At 42.0% G+C, this 18,725-nt stretch overlaps 1 long non-coding RNA gene across 1 annotated transcript; it reads left to right on the top strand.

Moving 5' to 3' along the window:
* The first annotated feature begins 2,706 nt into the window (after positions 1-2,706).
* Positions 2,707-10,730, top strand: LOC131733139 (uncharacterized). The gene is made up of 7 exons (XR_009326075.1): positions 2,707-2,733; positions 2,821-2,862; positions 2,950-2,991; positions 5,087-5,128; positions 5,220-5,261; positions 7,369-7,457; positions 7,655-10,730. It is a non-coding gene; the product is annotated as an uncharacterized LOC131733139 (long non-coding RNA).
* Positions 10,731-18,725: the final 7,995 nt, after the last annotated feature.

The following is an 18,725-nucleotide window of genomic DNA, read 5'->3' as shown; positions in this document are numbered from 1 at the left end:
GGGAGGCAGCACCTGTGTTGAAAACTGGAAGAAAGTGGGCAGCAAAGAAAGCTGTGGAAGATGCAAAGGCTGCCCTTCGAATTGGTGATATCATAGGGCAAGTTCAGCATGGAAGAGGGGGTCTTGGTCTTAGTTCAGCTCCTCCTACATGGAAGAAGTCAGCCCCAGCTCAACGGAGGAAGCTGGTAGTCAACGAGGTGCAAAAGCAGGAGGAGAGGATGAGGTGCATAAAGGCCGTTTCCCAGGCCAAGCAGGGAGAATGGGTGAGATGGGAGAGTGTGGAACAACACAAAATTGGCTGGCAAGACCTATGGTCAATGGAACAGAGCAGGATCAGTTTCCTCATCAGGTCAACATATGATGTTCTCCCATCACCACAGAACCTAAACCTCTGGGTAGGAGAGGATCCCTCATGTCCTTTGTGTTCATCACCTGCAACATTAAGGCACATTTTGACAGGATGTAAGGTGGCTCTTAGCCAGGGATGGTTTACTTGGCGCCATGACCAGGTGCTGCAATGTTTGGCCTTAGCATTGGAAGACAAGCGTAACATGACCATTAAGTTGCCACCAGTTCCATCAAAACAATACACACAAAAGACAACATTCCTCCGCCCAGGAGAGCAACCACCAAGAAAAGGTGTTAAAACCAATCCTCGCCCAGGACAACTGGAAGCTGCAAGAGACTGGAAAATGCTGGCAGATGTTGGGCAACGGCTTGTTTTTCTACCTGAGAATGCCACCACTAACCTTCAACCAGATATTGTCTTTGTGGTCTGGATCAGCACGTCTTGTTCACCTGGTAGAGTTAACAGTGCCATGGGAGGATGCTGTAGATGAGGCATATGAGAGGAAGAAACTGTGATATGCTCAACTAGCCTCTGAAGTGGAACAGAGAGGATGGAGAGTCCAGGTTTACCCAGTGGAGGTGGGTTGTCGAGGATTTGTGGCACACTCTACAACCCGGTTTCTCAGAGACGTCGGATACAGTGGCCAAGAGTTGCGTCGCACAGTGAAGAACTTATCTGAAGCAGCAGAGAGGAGCAGCAACTGGCTGTAGTTGAGACGGAAAGATCTCTAGCACAATAGAAAGAAAGCAACGCTGATGTACGGGTAAGTAAGCTGGGCTGAGTTGAGTGGGGGACGGAGGGGGGTGATGCTGGGACGCCAGTATCACCGTCGAGCCCCCTTGAGGTGTTGTGGGCTAGTCGACGAAACACCGAAGATGGAAGGTGCCCACTTGAAGACCCCAGAGATGTACCCTACTTAGCTCAATCCAGACGGTTGTCATGCTGATGTGCTGCGGAGACCGCACTGTGGTTGATCCCCGGAGCCAGCATCACAGCCGTTGTGTGTGCTGATGCTCCAGGGAGGCAAAATAAGCTGATCCCTGGAGCCAGCATTACACTTCAGCCATTAACACCAGACAGAAGGATATCTACATCGTCATATGGAAGGAAACTTAAATGGATAGAGACACAGATGGATCACATTAGTTTACTGTAAAGCTGCGTCTTAGTTGGTGCTTATCTTGGCGAGAGCCGAGTTCAAATCAGCATGAAGTTTTAACATCTACTCTTGTGTAATGGAAATCTATAACATTTTGATGGGAACTATACTTAGCTCTCTGTGCCATCAGTCTCTTGAGTTTATTACCCGTCTTTCTCGCCCTCCTGGATTGGTGTGATCCTCCAGTCCACCTTTAACTTCCTCCATTCATTTCCTTTGTAGGATGATATTATGAATAAAACACAATATATTTTAGCTCAAAGAGCCAGCTACCCAATGTTTTGATATGTTATACATATCTTTCTCAAGGGAGCCTGTGTTTGAATCAAAACATTTGAGGTATTTTTATAGGTGTTTGATGGCATGACAACTACTTGTTATTGTTTATATTCAAATCCATGATTTATTCTTACATGATGTATATATTGTGACATCATTTTTTATTTCTATCTTTCAATCTCTATTAATTCTAATAAACATATTTTATATAAACATATTTCTATTATCATGCAATACTGGATCTGAGGATCAGCCTTGAATTAGCCTCGCCAGCGCATGAGTCCCGCTGGCATCATCGTGTTCAGTCTATTTATCCATTTACTTTCTTTTATTATTCTTTATGTTGCATTGCATAGGGCAGCAGTGTGGAGTAGTGGTTAGGGCTCTGGACTCTTGACCGGACGGTCGTGGGTTCAATCCCCGATGGCGGACACTGCTGTTGTACCCTTGAGCAAGGTACTTTACCTAGATTGCTCCAGTATAAATCCAACTGTATAAATGGGTACTTGTATGTAAAATAATGTGATATCTTGTAACAATTGTAAGTCACCCTGGATAAGGGCGTCTGCTAAGAAATTAATAATAATAATAATTGTCTAATTTTAGCTGTTCTAATACTACAAACTTTGAATCCCATCAGATTCTATAGTGGGCCCCACCTTCACCCCCAAAAAGCTTTTCATAATCACACAGTAGCCCCTCGCTATAAAAGATTATTTTAAATTGAAACTAAATGATTTCAGCTTTTTCTTATTATTATTAGTAGTAGTATTGTGGTTTGCTTCTATTGTGACAGGCGCATCACTTTAGTACATCTACTCCTAAATCTTGTTCTAAATTCATATTGTCTATTTATTTTATTTTAGGAAACACTAAATCTTGTTGTTGTGTGTTTTCTTTACAGGTTCAGACCCCACAAGCCCCCCTTCCACTCCGGTCTCTCAAGGTATGCAGTGTAATCACTTCAGTGAATTCAGAACCACTGCAGGAATCTGGCTTTGTTATAAACTTTATTTTTTCTCTCTTGTTACAGAAGGAGAATCCTCGAGCCCCTCTTCCACTCCGGTCTCTCAAGGTATGCAGTGTAATCACTTCAGAGGATTCAGAACCACTGCAGGAATCTGGCTTTGTTATAAACTTTCTTTTTTCTCTCTTGTTACAGAAGGAGAATCCACGAGGCCCCCTTCTACTCCGGTCTCTCAAGGTATGCAATGTAATCACTTTAGTGTGATTCACTAACCACAGTAGAATGGCTCTCATGTGTCATGTGAACCACTAGACCTATTGAAGCCATGTGAGATTTGTGTGCAAAAATAATGTGAAAGCTGAACCTAGCGTGAGGCAACTTCCTGACTGACACCAGGTCCCTGCAGTGCAACTCAGGGCATCTAAACCACTCACTGTAGACGTGTCAGTGTATTGAAATCAACACATGGGAATGGTAATGAGGAATAAACCAGCATGCAAGCATCCAAATGGTGCCTGATGGAAACATGTTGAATACTGCTGAAAATTGCCCCAATATTAGACACTCATGTAAGCATCTAAACACAAGAGTTGATCTGTGAAAATCTACCTCTACACGTCTGCTTCTTGTGTTCTAGGTACCAGCACCCCACCTGAGCCCTGCACTTAACTCACATTCAGCGTTCCCTCTAAGAGTAAAATACGCACATTTTTCACAATAACTGGCAATATCCTTCCACTCAGTTTAGTAACTTTTGCAAGTTATCAAATATCAACCATATGTCATTATGAGAGCATTCATGCAAAGCATTAACATAAGCATATGTGCGTGTGTCTTGCAGATGATTCTCTGATTTCTTTGTTAAACTGCACGTCACGTTTGTGCAGAGCTGACTGTGAGTCCAGTAGTACAGGACGGGCGAAGCAGGCGTCTGGTGATTCTCCCTCTATGGAGAGGGCTGCCAGGTGCTGCTTAGGAACGTCTCAGTTTTGAACTCGTCATATAATTGAAAATGTTTTTGAAGCACAATCTTACTGCATTATTTAGAAGTATAAATAGCCAACATAAATAAACATAAATACAAATCACAATACTCATGTTATTATTATTTGTTTATTTAGCAGACGTCTTTATCCAAGGCGACTTACAGAGACTAGGGTGTGTGAACAATGCATCAGCTGCAGAGTCACTTACAATTACGTCTCACCCGAAAGACAGAGCACAAGGAGGTTAAGTGACTTGCTCAGGGTCACACAATGAGTCAGTGGTTGAGGTGGGATTTGAACCCGGGACCTCATGGTTACAAGCCTGTTTCTTTAACCACTGGACCACACTTTCACGAGTTTTGTTTTATTTCCTTTTAAAAAACAAACATTTCAGAAATATCATCATATCAAGCGTTTAGAAACTGGTAAAAATGTAATCTCAATATTAGAGTTGAAAATACACAGGTAAGTGTTCAGTGTAGTGGTTGAAGACGACATACCACGTGCATTTGTTTGCAAGTTGAGTTTAGGTGACTTCACTCGCGTGTCTCTGTTGAAACTCAACATGACAGCTGCACCAACGAAGAAAAAAAAGCAATGCTTCAGTAAAAGACAGCTAAAACAAAATCTGATTATCTCTATGAGGATGGTGGGACACTATTGTTCAAGTTTTGCTGCCGTTGATCATGCATGAGTCAGTACCATTAAAAGATCATATTGCCAGTCATAAACATGTAGAGAGAACAAGAAAGCAAATAAGACGGCAACAATGGCAAAGCATGCATTCACTATGCTGAAAACTGAGATCTAAGACACTGCATTCACTCTGCTGAAATCTGAGATCTAAGACACTGCATTCACTCTGCTGAAAACTGAGGTCTAAGACACTGCATTCACTATGCTGAACACTGAGGTATTAGACACTGCATTCACTCTGCTAAAAACTGAGATCTATACACTGCGTTCTCTGTGCTAGAAACTGAGATCTAAGACACTGCATTCACTATGCTGAAAACTGAGATCTAAGACACTGCATTCACTATGCTGAAAACTGAGGTCTAAGACACTGCGTTCTCTATGCTGAAAACTGATGTATTTTTTACTTGTGCAAATCCAAACCTCTCAAGCCTTCTCTCATCACCAGCCTCTAATGGTATGGAGTGCACTAGCTCAGTTTGAATGTGGCTTTGTAATAAATGACTTATTGTTTAATTGTATTAGTATTTATTTATTGTCCTGGTAGAGACAGCAGCATAGACATAGTTTAATTTAAATGCATTTGAACAATACACTTGAAACAGGAAACAGGAAACACTAAATCATCTTGTTGTGTGTTTTCTTTACAGATTCAGACCCCACAAGCCCCCCTTCCACTCCGGTCTCTCAAGGTATGCAGTGTAATCACTTCAGTGGATTCAGAACCACTGCAGGAATCTGGCTTTGTTATAAACTTTCTTTTTTCTCTCTTTCTTTTTAAAGAAGCAGAATCCACGAGGCCCCCTTCCACTCCGCTCTCTCAAGGTAAGTGCAGTTTGAAGATGGCAGTCTGTTCAGTGTGATTAACAGCCCACCTCACGTGTCATGTGATCCACTAGAACTATATAAGCTGTGGGAGAGCTGTGTGCAACTATTCAGCAACAACACTAGGAGAGCAGATGGTTGTCTTTCGGTTTGGAATCCTAGTATATAGAGTTACATTATATTGTCCAGTACAAATAATCTGTCTACAGGTAACCCTGTTTATACTGTTGAAAACTGCCCTAACATTAGACACTCATCTAAACATCTAAACACAAGAGTTCATCTCTGAAAGTCTACCTCTACACGTCTGCTTCTTGTGTTCTAGGTACCAGCATGCCACCTGAGCCCTGCACTTAACTCACATTCAGATTTCCCTCTAAGGGTAAAATGCGCACATTTTTCACAATAACTGGCAACAACTTTCCACACAGTTTATTAACTTTTACAATTGATCAAATATCAACCTCACTCGAGACTCCAGCATTTCATTTTGAGAGCATTTCGTGCAAAGCATTAACATAAGCACATTTCCGTGTGTCTGCAGGTGATTCTCTGATTTCCCTGTTAAAATGCACATCACATTAGTACAGAGCTCGCTCGGGCTGCAGTGAATCCAGTAGTGCAGGACGGGCGAAGCAGGCGGCTGGAGATTCAGCCTCTAGGGAGAGGGCTGCCCGGTGCTGCTTAGGAACGTCTCAGTTTTGAACTCGTCATATAATTGAAAACGTTTTTGAAGCACAATCTTACTGCATTATTTAGAAGTATAAATAGTCAACATAAATAAACATAAATACAAATCACAATACTCATTATTATTATTATTTGTTTATTTAGCAGACGCCTTTATCCAAGGCGACTTACAGAGACTAGGGTGTGTGAACAATGCATCAGCTGCAGAGTCACTTACAATTACGTCTCACCCGAAAGACAGAGCACAAGGAGGTGAAGTGACTTGCTCAGGGTCACACAATGAGTCAGTGGTTGAGGTGGGATTTGAACCCGGGACCTCATGGTTACAAGCCTGTTTCTTTAACCACTGGACCACACTTTCACGGGTTTTGTTTTATTTCCTTTTAAAAATCAAACATTTCAGAAATATCATCATATCAAGCGTTTAGAAACTGGTAAAAATGTAATCTCAATATTAGAGTTGAAAATACACAGGTAAGTGTTCAGTGTAGTGATTGAAGACGACATACCACGTGCATTTGTTTGCAAGTTGAGTTTAGGTGACTTCACTCGCGTGTCTCTGTTGAAACTCAACATGACAGCTGCACCAACGAAGAACAAAAAGCAATGCTTCAGTAAAAGACAGCTAAAACAAAATCTGATTATCTCTATGAGGAAGGTGGGACACTATTGTTCAAGTTTTGCTGCCGTTGATCATGCATGAGTCAGTACCATTAAAAGATCATATTGCCAGTCATAAACATGTAGAGAGAACAAGAAAGCTAATAAGACAGCAACAATGGCAAAGCATGCATTCACTATACTGAAAACTGAGATCTAAGACACTGCATTCAGTATGCTGAAAACTGAGATCTAAGACACTGCATTCACTCAGCTGAAAACTGAGGTCTAAGACACTGCATTCAGTATGCTGAAAACTGAGATCTAAGACACTGCATTCACTATGCTGAACACTGAGATCTAAAACACTGCATTCACTCTGCTGAACACTGAGATCTAAGACATTGCATTCACTATGCTGAAAATGGAGGTCTAAGACACTGCATTCACTATGCTGAACACTGAGATCTACATGTATTTTATATTTATAATCGGAGCATGAATCAGAAACTGAGGCAGAGCCACAATAAACGTCTTGTTTAATTTTAAAGCAAATTGTTGAGATACTTGTTTGGAATATTGTTTCAAAAGTGTATAATGCAACAAAATGAATACATTCAAAGGGTTAGTGCATGGCCGACGGTGTCCCACTGATAATGGATCCTTTCTCAGTCAACTGCAAATTTCTCAGAATCTAAAAAGCTTTGATGGAACGCTGCTCCCATTCTGTGCTGCACATTACAGACTACGTGGGGTCTTATTGTTTGACATGGGGTTTATTTAATGGCTGTGTGAACTCTTCTGTTTGTCTGCACAGATAACATGGCAACAGCAAGGGTCAAACTAAATGTACCCAAAGGAGTGAATCTTGAGGACCCCAAAGTGTACGAAGCCATTTTAGAGCAGGTAGGTGACACTCCCTTTCAGAAATCCAAACTGACACTGCTTCCTGTGTACTGGGCTTCGTGTGACACTGATGAGCTAATCTCACGTTGACTTTGCTTCCCTTTAGTTCCTTCTAGTTTCCTCTCTTTTCCCTGATAGATACACAGAGAGATGTGGTGCTCCTTGATAACACTGTGTTTCTTGTGTTGCTGTTTCAGATCCGGGAGCACCTCTCCAAGAACTTTCCAATGGACGGTGTTAATCTGCGCTGGAGAAGACAAGACGGAGAGATATTCCACAAGGAGGAAGAGGAGGAGGAGGAGGAGAAGGAGAAGTACTTCGAGCCGTGAGATACCAGCACCCACAATGACAAGCGAGGGCTTTCAGCGATAGAGCCGTCGATGCGGGCTCTGCCGTGTGGTAGATGACTGCATCTGGAGTTTTGAGTCCTGAGCTGAGGGTGCTAATGAAAGTCAAGGTCATCTACCACACGGTACAGCCCACATCAAGAGGGCTCTATCACTATTAAAACATGATTTAATTCTTTATTTTCTCTTAAAAAAAAAACAACAACTTTAAAACCTATATTTACGTTGAACTTCTGATATTTCGGCAGATAACCTTCCGCTGAGGAAGATAGTCCCTAACATAATTAGAATAGAAAAATGACATGCGCGTAGATAAAACCGTTATTATCATTATTATTATTATGACATTGCCAGATAAATTAACTGTAGGCTTGTTGAATAGTCTGTGTAGTATTGAGGCAGACTCAAAACTTGTTAGAGGCGGGGCGTCATTCAAGCTGGCAGGGAGTGGATTGGCTGCTGTGGAAAGAACTGAAGCAGGGTTGGCAGTTTAACTGGCTGGTTTTGATGGAGGGTGTTGTTTGGATCCAGCTGATGACAGAATTGTGGACCAGTCGTGTCTTTCCTGTTGATTTTCTGTGAATTGAGCCTTCATTACGCTGTCCTGTCACACACATGATTTTGCTTGTCTCTAGACCAACGTCAGAAAGTGTGTTTAAGTAGTTTTTTATGTTATCAGATTAGTTGTAGATTAGAGGGTTAAGGGAGAAAGCTGGTATTTATCCACAGATTGATTTAAAATGTAATTCACAGCTGAGCACTTCAACGTTGCAACATTCCGGAAGCCCGCTAGATCTGGAAGCTGATTGGCTGTTCGCACTCAATTTTCTGCTGGTTAATATTCATCTGACATTATCTACTGGTGTTTTTTTTTTTTTTTAATTTTATGATAATTTAAATATATATTCAATTATTTACTGGTGCTGCACATTTATAGTAAGTTGATAGTGAGTGTGTGTTTTAATGTAATGATAATTTAAATATATATTCAGGGCTTCGGATTTTCAGTTTTAACCCCTGATACAAAAAGATTTAATCGGTTAACAGACAATAAACACCAGAAAAACTGTGGAAATGGTTAATCTATGCATGTTGACTGTACCCTTTTCACATTTAAAAAAATAAAACCCTGTGAATACATTTCACAGGGCTGCTGGGCAATGTCCTGCCTTCCTGACTTGTGTCTATCATTGATTCGTTCTGAATACTTTAAACCCACCCCAACTACTGAGTGACAGCACATTCCTACATTTCTATTGGAGACTCCGCTGGCGAGATTTAAAACGAGATTACACTCAGGATGGAAGCTTGTTAGCGGGATTTCAAGCTGTATTACAGTTAAGATACGGAGGATTTAAAACTGAATTGTGACAATGTACACAAATTCCTGAACACAAACCCCAGAAGAATGTGCCCGTGACCATAGGGATTTCGTTGTGGAAGACAGCAAAGGAAAGAAGGTACAACTTAAGTGTGCAAGTGCTGTCGAGTTACTGCTATACATATTGTCACACACACACAAAAAAGCATTTTGGAAAGTAACCAAAAACACTAATTTCATACAGAATATCAAAAACGAAAGCCCCGAAAAAAAAACGATTAACATAAAACTCGAATAGCTAAAAATTAGCACCGAAAAATACAATTAATAAAACCCGAAAAACAGAAGCCCTAAATATATTCAATTATTTACTGGTGCAGCACATGTTTATATTAAGGTGATGGGGTGTGTGTTTTTAATTTAATGATAATTTAAATATATGTTCAATTATTTACTGGTGCAGCACATATTTATATTAAGGTGATGGGGGGTGTGTGTTTTAGTTTAATGATAATTTAAATATATGTTCAATTATTTACTGGTGCAGCACATATTTATATTAAGGTGAGGTGTGTGTGTTTTAATGTAGTAAATGATTCTAATAGAGGTTACATTAGTTACTGGTGCAAGTTTCTTTTAGCTTGTAAAGAATATATTCAGAGTGGTAACAGAGTAATAGGCCTCTTCCCCATGGCATGGCAGAGCATGGATTCACAGAATGAATGTACAATTTGCAGTGTACTATTAAATCCTATAGAGGGCACCACAAACACATTTACTGAGGGAGGAAGGGAGCAAGCTCCTGTATAATTATACAATCACCTGGAAGGTCTTGATGCTGCAGTACATTACAAACAGCAGCCAGGATACAGGTGTTGAATTGCTTATCAGGAGGACAGGGCTAAGGTAGATGGCAGATGAAGGACAGTTCTCTTTTTCACATGATCCTCCAGTGCAATGACATGGGCAGCTCTAGCCTGGGTCACTCTGAGTCTCTGTCTGGGTAAGTGAGACGAGTTGTCCTAGTGCAGCTCAGCAAGCTGGTCTCTTCCAGTCCAGGTCTGCGTTCCAACCATGGCTGCGTTTCTACCTGGAGGAAAAGCCCTCCAGGACTGGAGCCTGTCGCAATCCAAGTGAAGCTGCAGCATATACTAGCACTGTGGCGCCCCCTATGGTCTTTAAATAGGTCTGCATTATCACACAGAAATATATGTGCAGTCTGCAGGGTGCAATGCAACATGGGGTGAAGTCATTAAGGCTATGAGTAGGGTGGTTTGCTACAGCTTATGATTTCAATGGAAATGTCTTATTTTTTCTGATATTTAATTTACATTACTGTAAAAAACATAAAAATAACAGGGTCACTGACTCAGTTTTATTTCCCATTATAGTGTATGGGGAGCAGGGGAGGGGACCCAGATCCATGCATTCATGAAACATGTTCCTCTCATGCAAACACATAGAAATCACACGAGCTGTACCAAAGAATATGTGCGATTCATGTCATTGTATTGTATGAAGGGTTGTGCATCACAACGATACTCTACTACTCTGTATTTCTGAATGTATTTTTGCTGATTTATTTCAATAAAGTTTCAATCTCAATCTATGGCATCTTTTTTATTATTATTACTATTTTCACAGAGACTGCAGTCCCCTGACAAGGCTGCTCTATAGCGATGGATCCCTTTCTATACAGTGTGGTTCAGGAGACTGAGTGATGGGCAGCACAGGGGCTGAACAGAGACTGCTCTATAGAGATGGATCCCTTTCTATACAGTGTGGTTCAGGAGACTGGGTGCTGAGCAGCACAGGGGCTGAACAGAGACTGGTCTATAGCGATGGATCCCTTTCTATACAGTGTGGTTCAGGAGACTGGGTGATGGGCAGCACAGGGGCTGAACAGAGACTGGTCTATAGCGATGGATCCCTTTCTATACAGTGTGGTTCAGGAGACTGGGTGATGGGCAGCACAGGGGCTGAACAGAGACTGCTCTATAGAGATGGATCCCTTTCTATACAGTGTGGTTCAGGAGACTGGGTGATGAGCAGCACAGGGGCTGAACAGAGACTGGTCTATAGCGATGGATCCCTTTCTATACAGTGTGGTTCAGGAGACTGGGTGATGGGCAGCACAGGGACTGAACAGGGACTGCTCTATAGCGATGGATCCCTTTCTATACAGTGTGGTTCAGGAGACTGGGTGATGGGCAGCACAGGGGCTGAACAGAGACTGCTCTATAGAGATGGATCCCTTTCTATACAGTGTGGTTCAGGAGACTGGGTGATGAGCAGCACAGGGGCTGAACAGAGACTGGTCTATAGCGATGGATCCCTTTCTATACAGTGTGGTTCAGGGAACTGGGGGCTGGTTGAATGGATCTATATCAGCTGTTTGTTGTCTACACTCCTAAATGAATCTATTTGCTGTTCACTTTGTAACAGTTCCCAAGTCATAGCTGATCACCAGCTCACCAGCAGTTGCAGACATTGTCTGCAGGTTTAAATAAATAAGCGACTGGTCTTGAAAGGGTTACAGCACGACCTTTATAAAGCGCCTCCTGAAGCAGACTATGCCACTTTAAGGTCACATATTAATTTGTTAGCAGACACCCTTATCCAGGGCGACTTAGTCGTAAACAAAATATAAATTTCAAGAATCACAGTACAAGTATTAATACAATTAAGAGCAAGCTAAAATACAATGACTTAAGTTCTAGTAAGTACAAGTACATTACAAAATACGAATCAATATCAGAGCAGATAAGTGTCAGTGATAGTTACATCAGGATACGATTAAATGCAAAATACTACAGATTGAATAACACTAGTGGAAGATTTACTGTACAGTACTCTAAAGTACAGGATTAAGTGCAGTAAAATAGGGAGCAGATAAGTGCAAGTTATGTATCTTTGTGTTCATTTTGAGTTTTTCTCTACTCTGTAGAGATGACCTCTCTTAGCCTAGTGGAAACCCAGGGTCGAAGAATGGGTCCTCATTCCCATAATGACCACTAGGGAGCGCTGTCTTGCATATCACCCCAAGTTGCTGCAGGTGTACTTTCCTTAAAGGACCACCAGAGGGCCCTGGGAGTCCAGGTACACGGACAGGAATAGTATTTGCTGTCAGTGTTAACACAGTAACCACAATAGCAACTAGTCTCCGGTTTGAATTATGAGTTGAAGAAATCAACAACTGGATGCAGTCTGACTACTTTCAGCAACGCTTTATGGTCTGGACCGGACCTTCATTTATGTTAAATGGATTTTAACAATAAACTGCAGGTCCAACAATAGGCACATTGGAACTGCAGTTTAACAGCACACTGCAGTAAGATCACACTGTCACTGCAGTTTAACATTACATTGAATAGAATCACTTTTAAAAAGTTTTGTAGCAAACCTGCCTTTAGCGCCAACTGGATTTCAGTAACGTAATTCGCTGCCACCACCTTTTTTTAACCGGGGAAGGTTCGGTTCTCAGGAGAGTAAAGGTTCAAACAATACACAAAACAGATATAATTTAAAAATATGTCTTTATATAAAAGAAAGGGAGGTACATGATTGCACATAAATTACAGGTTTACTCTTAAAAAGATCAATTACACTATGTAACACAATTTTTGTTCCTGGGTAGTAAGTGTTATTTCCTAATTGCTTATGCCTCAAAAGTATAGAAAATGGCTGTTCCCCACAAACTTTGCTTTTGTGACCAGGACAGTGATATTTTGAAATTTACCTCTTTCCAGTGAGAAAACGGGCGAATTTGTGTCTTTTCGTTCACAAAGTCAGAAAAAAACACATGAATCCAAATTAACATGTATTTATACTAGAGTAATACAAAAATGACTACAAAAGATTTAGAAGTGAGTAGTTTTTCGAGATTTACGATTATACTGTAAATCACTTTCATGACTCAGCTCCCAAATGTAGTCTCCCATCATGTTCTCGTTATACTGTCCTTGATAGCGGCATTCAAAGTCCAGTATATCCTGGTGGAAGCGCTCGCCTTGCTCCTCCGAGTACGCTCCCATGTTCTCCTTGAATTTATCAAGATGAGCATCAAGGACATGGGCTTTGAGGGACATCCTACAGCCCATTGTGCCATAGTTCTTCACCAGAGTCTCAACCAGCTCCACATAGTTTTCGGCCTTGTGATTGCCCAGGAAGCCCCAAACCCCTGTGACAAAGCTGTTCCAAGCTGCTTTCTCCTTACTAGTGAGCTTCTTGGGGAATTCATTGCACTCCAGGATCTTCTTTACTGTGGTACGACGAAGACACCGGCTTTGACCTTTGCCTCAGACAGCTTAGGGAAGAAGTCTTGAAGGTACTTGAAGGCTGCCGACTCCTTATCTAGAGCTCTGACAAATGGTTTCACAAGGCCCAATTTGATGTGCAGTGGTGGCATCAGCACCTTCCGGGGGTCCACCAGTGGCTCCCACTTGACGTTGTTCCTCCCCACAGAGAACTCGGTCCGCTGTGGCCAGTCCCGCCTGTGGTAGTGTGCCTTGGTGTCCCTGCTGTCCCAAAGGCAAAGATAGCAGGGAAACTTGGTAAAACCGCCTTGGAGACTCATCAGGAATGCCACCATTTTGAAGTCTCCTATGACCTCCCAGCCGTACTCATCATACTTCAAGGTGTCCAGCAAGGTCTTGATGCTGTTGTAATCCTCTTTGAGGTGCACCGAGTGAGCCAGGGGAAGAGACGGGTACTTGTTACCATTATGGAGCAGCACGGCTTTGAGGCGCCTGGATGAGCTGTCAATGAAGGACAGTATAACGAGAACATGATGGGAGACTACATTTGGGGGCTGATTCGTGAAAGTGATTTACAGTATAATCGTAAATCTCGAAAAACTACTCACTTCTAAATCTTTTGTAGTCATTTTTGTATTACTTTAGTATAAATACATGTTAATTTGGATTCATGTGTTGTTTTTTTCTGACTTTAGGTGAACAAAAAGACACAAATTCGCCCGTTTTCTCATTGTAAATAGGTAAATTTCAAAATATCACTGTCCTGGTCACAAAAGCAAAGTTTGTGCGGAATAGCCATTTTCTATACTTTTGAGGCATAAGCAATTAGGAATTAACACTTACTACCCAGGAACAAAACATAGTGTGTTACATAGTGTAATTGTTGCTCATAGCTGACGGGTGGATCGCGGGTCGCGTTGAGATCCCCCACAATGCATCACAGTGTTTGCTGTTTTGGCCCCCACTAGTTTAGTAAAATACACTTGAGCTTGTTCAGCACACTGTAGCTAATCAAGCTCTTCTTAAAACCTGGAATGGGTGACATTGCTGTGCAATAGGAGTCTTATCTCCATCTCTGCAGTCATGGAAATCAATTCTGGGTTTGGAAACCAAGCAGCTCTCTCACAGCAGTTCACATGTGCTGGGTAGTATTAAAAACAGTCACCTCTGATAGGAATACAAGCACTTCCAGCCTCCACTCCAGAGCCATCATCAGGAACAGATTAACTAACTGCAGGAAGTACAATTCAATCACATCAGGGACTGTAAGAATCTGCTGATATCGTGAGCAACTGCTTTATATTTTGGTATGGATTCCACCAAATTCACTGTCTAAAACAAGTTTAATGTGAATTTAATAAAAAGCAGTTTGTCAGGCCGAAACAACCTCAAAATCTGAAATCAAGATTTCTGTTTGAATACTGAAGTGCCACTCTGGTTGCTGCAAGTGAGACCCCCAGATTCTTGGGTGTTGTGGTTTTGAAATGGTTTCTTCTGCCACCAGTGACGAGGTGAAAAACACAAAAGTGATCAATGGCGGATTTCACGCGCACAAGTCAGGGCAGTTTTCCTCGCGAGGAGTTTGCCGTACTTTTCAGGACTTGCGTTGCTATGCAGTTCTGATTTAGGGGGGAAAAAGCGTCCGTTCCAATGCAGATGAGTCAATTCATAGTCATTTAGGGTACATGTCTGCTTACTAAGTAGAAAAAGAACGACTCTGAATATCATGAGGACAGCTTAATACGTTGCCCTGCAGATAAAAACATTTAACAAGAGAAATGACGTGTTGTCACGCACATTCTGAATTACACCGCGCATTATTTGTATGGTTACCTTTCCAACACACGCGCAATATCCCATGCAGCCAACATTAACACACGCAACATACAACACAGAAATGCACACAGGGGCCGGGCACATTGCCACAACGAGATATTAACATTTGAATTGCAAAAGTCGTTCAAAAGCGGCTCTGGCGGTGCTAGTGTTAAACGGCTGTTGGGTTTTTCTACCTTTCTTTTTACATTGACAATGTTTTTGTTACAGTTATCACTTCATTTTATACTTAATAAAATAATGAATAAAGTGAGGGAAATATATTAGAGAATGTGTATGATAAACAGACAGACAGACAGACAGACAGACAGACAAGACAAGAGAGTATATTCCTGTGTTTTTACCACTTGCTATTTAAAAATAAAACTATTTTTGGAACTTCAATTGTGTCTCTGCCTCCTTGCATGGTGCACCATACTGTAAATTACCCAATTAAAGAACCTCAGTATTTTGAATTCTAAAGTGAACTTTAAGGTTTACAAGAGGACCTTGCCCTCTTTAAACACAAAGTGCCATAGTCGGTTTTTGGTCACAGGACTGTTCGAACAATTTAACCCCTTTTTAAGCCGTGTAGTAACCCGCTACATAAATATTTTAAAAACCTTGTGAGGATGCGTGGCTGATCAGCTACTGATTTATTTAACCAGCTGACAGTCACGCATCTTCATTAAACTTGTGCAGACTATGGCTGAGGGGTAATTTAACAACTAGTTTAACCCCTCGGCCAAAATGTAAAAGCCTGCAGCTGTCTGCGCTCAGGGGAGAGGGTCAGAGGAGAGATGCAAGTCTGTGGAAAATAAAAAGAAACAATTGCTACTTACTGTGAACCATCCTGAAGGTACTCGTATCTGTGGTGTGTTTATTTTATTTAGATTTGTTTGGCCAACATGCCCTTTTGTTTTGTGTTTGTTTAAATCTTTTGTTTGTTTTATTATTTAATAAAATAACTGAACGCCGTAGCGTTTCAGTTTTCACCCGCCATTCATTGTTTTGGTTTTGTGCTCCTGGTCCGTGACATCACCACACCTGCGCACAGCAACCACTCTGTCACAGATGGCTGTATAGCATCAAACATTGCAATATGTTGTTTATGCAAGGCTGAATACCACCGCTTCCCTGTTTGGTACTTGTTGTGGTCCAATGAGAACGGTGTCGAAACCAGCTTTTGCTATTTCACAACAACAACGCTTGATCCTCAGTGCTGTACTAAAGCTGGGATCAGCTAGTCTCCAACTTTGATCCGCTTGTATTTTTCGATGCAATTGGTACTAACTTACGCAGCAGGGGATGATCCCGAGATAGTACCGTACCAGCTAGTACGCAACTTAGTACGCAGCTCCGTACTAACTCTGCAAGTTCATTGCAATTGACCCGGAAGGTTCAGTGTGTGTGTGAACTTGTTTTTGGTAAATACAGCACAGGGTCGCAGAAAGGTCATTCTTTACGAGTAAACTTCCAGGCAGTAACCTCTGCTATTTCTACCCCATGCTTTCATTTAGTTTCTCTTAAACGGTATTATTGTCTCCTATTCTTTATAGAGGACAGTATTCCTCCCTGCTGTCCAGCGGCACAGATTGAGAATCTTCCTCAGACTGCGCTGCGAACTAAACCAGGCAACAGAGCCGCCTCCACAGCAGCAGAAGAGTCATCAGCAATGAGACACGCCAAGGAGTGCGCTGCTCTGTGAGACACGAGGGGCCGCATTATCAAAGCGCTTCCTCCAGGCTTTAATTAACTGCTATTGATTTTAAAAAGGACAAAACATCATGTTAATGTTACAACATGAAAAACTAAACACACTGAGAGTGCTGAAGAGGGCTTGAAATACAGTGTATTACTCAGCTGTTTGGTTCTAGTTTTGAAAAATGAACAGGTGGTTTACCTCTTTAAAATAAATAGGAGTTAAAGACTGGCGTAAAAGCTTTGAAAAGATGTCCTGAGGTGTCTTATTGTGATTAAAAAGCGTCCCATTCCACAAGAAAAACCTGAGAGGTGTTAGAAAACTAAAGCTCTTTGCATGAAATGCTTTTTATTATATGAATAACTACCCAGTGGAGTGACAGAGCAGGTTAATAAACTAAATGTATTGAATGAATAATGAAATCAGATCATATATGTCAGAGAGTGAGATGTTTGTATTAAACAGTCCAATGACAGTATTTTTTACAAAAGGTTTTAGAAACTTTAACCTAATAACTCATGTAAATGAACTAAAGTCACTCTTTTTTATTGTTTTATTATCAAGATTTCCATTACACGAGAGTAGATGTTAAAACTTCATGCTGATTTGAACTCGGCTCTCGCCAAGATAAGCACCAACTAAGACGTAGCTTTACAGTAAACTAATGTAATCCATATGTGTCTCCATCCATTTACGTTTCCTTCCATATGATGATGTAGATATCCTTCTGTCTGGTGTTAATGGCTGAAGTGTAATGCTGGCTCCAGGGATCAGCTTATTTTGCCTCCCTGGCGCATCAGCACACACAACGGCTGCGATGATGGCTCCGGGGATCAACCACAGTGCGGCCTCCCCAGCGCATCAGCCTGACAAACGTCTGGATTGAGTTAAGTAGGGTACATCTCTGGGGTCTTCAAGTGGGCACCTTCCATCCTCAGTGTTTCGTCGACAAGCCCACGACACCTCAAGAGGGCTCGACGGTGATTCTGGCGTCCCAGCATCACCCCCCTCCGTCCCCCACTCAACTCAGCCCAGCTTACTTACCTGTACATCAGCGTTTCTTTCTTTCTATTGTGCTTGAGATCCCCAGCCAGAATCTTTCCGTCTCAACCACAGCCAGTTGCTGCTCCTCTCTGCTGCTTCAGATAAGTTCTTCACTGTGCGATGCAACTCTTGGCCACTGAATCCGACGTCTCTGAGAAACCGGGTTGTAGAGTGTGCCACAAATCCTCGACAACCCAATTCCACTGGGTAAACCCGGACTCTCCATCCTCGCTGTTCCGCTTCAGTGGCTAGTTGAGCATACCGCAGTTTCTTCCTCTCATACGCCTCATCTACAGCATCCTCCCATGGCACTGTTAACTCTACCAGGTGAACAAGGCGTGCTGATCCAGACCACAAGACAATATCTGGTCGAAGGTTAGTGGTGACAATCTCAGGTGGAAAAATAAGCCGTTGACCAACATCTGCCAGCATTTTCCAGTCTCTAGCAGCTTCCAGTTGTCCTGGGCGAGGATTGGTTTTAACACCTTTTCTTGGTGGTTGCTCTCCTGGGCGGAGGAATGTTGTCTTTTGTGTGTAATGTTTTGATGGAACAGGTGGCAACTTATTGGTCATGTTACGCTTGTCTTCCAATGCTAAGGCCAAACATTGCAGCACCTGGTCATGGCACCAAGTAAACCGTCCCTGGCTAAGAGCCACCTTACATCCTGTCAAAATGTGCCTTAATGTTGCAGGTGATGAACACAAAGGACATGAAGGATCCTCTCCTACCCAGAGGTTTAGGTTCTGTGGTGATGGGAGAACATCATATGTTGACCTGATGAG

The sequence above is a fragment of the Acipenser ruthenus genome, unplaced genomic scaffold (assembly GCF_902713425.1).
Source record: "Acipenser ruthenus unplaced genomic scaffold, fAciRut3.2 maternal haplotype, whole genome shotgun sequence".
NCBI lineage: Eukaryota > Metazoa > Chordata > Actinopteri > Acipenseriformes > Acipenseridae > Acipenser > Acipenser ruthenus.
Note: the sequence above shows the minus strand (reverse complement) of the source record. Positions and strands in the feature narration are given on the sequence as shown.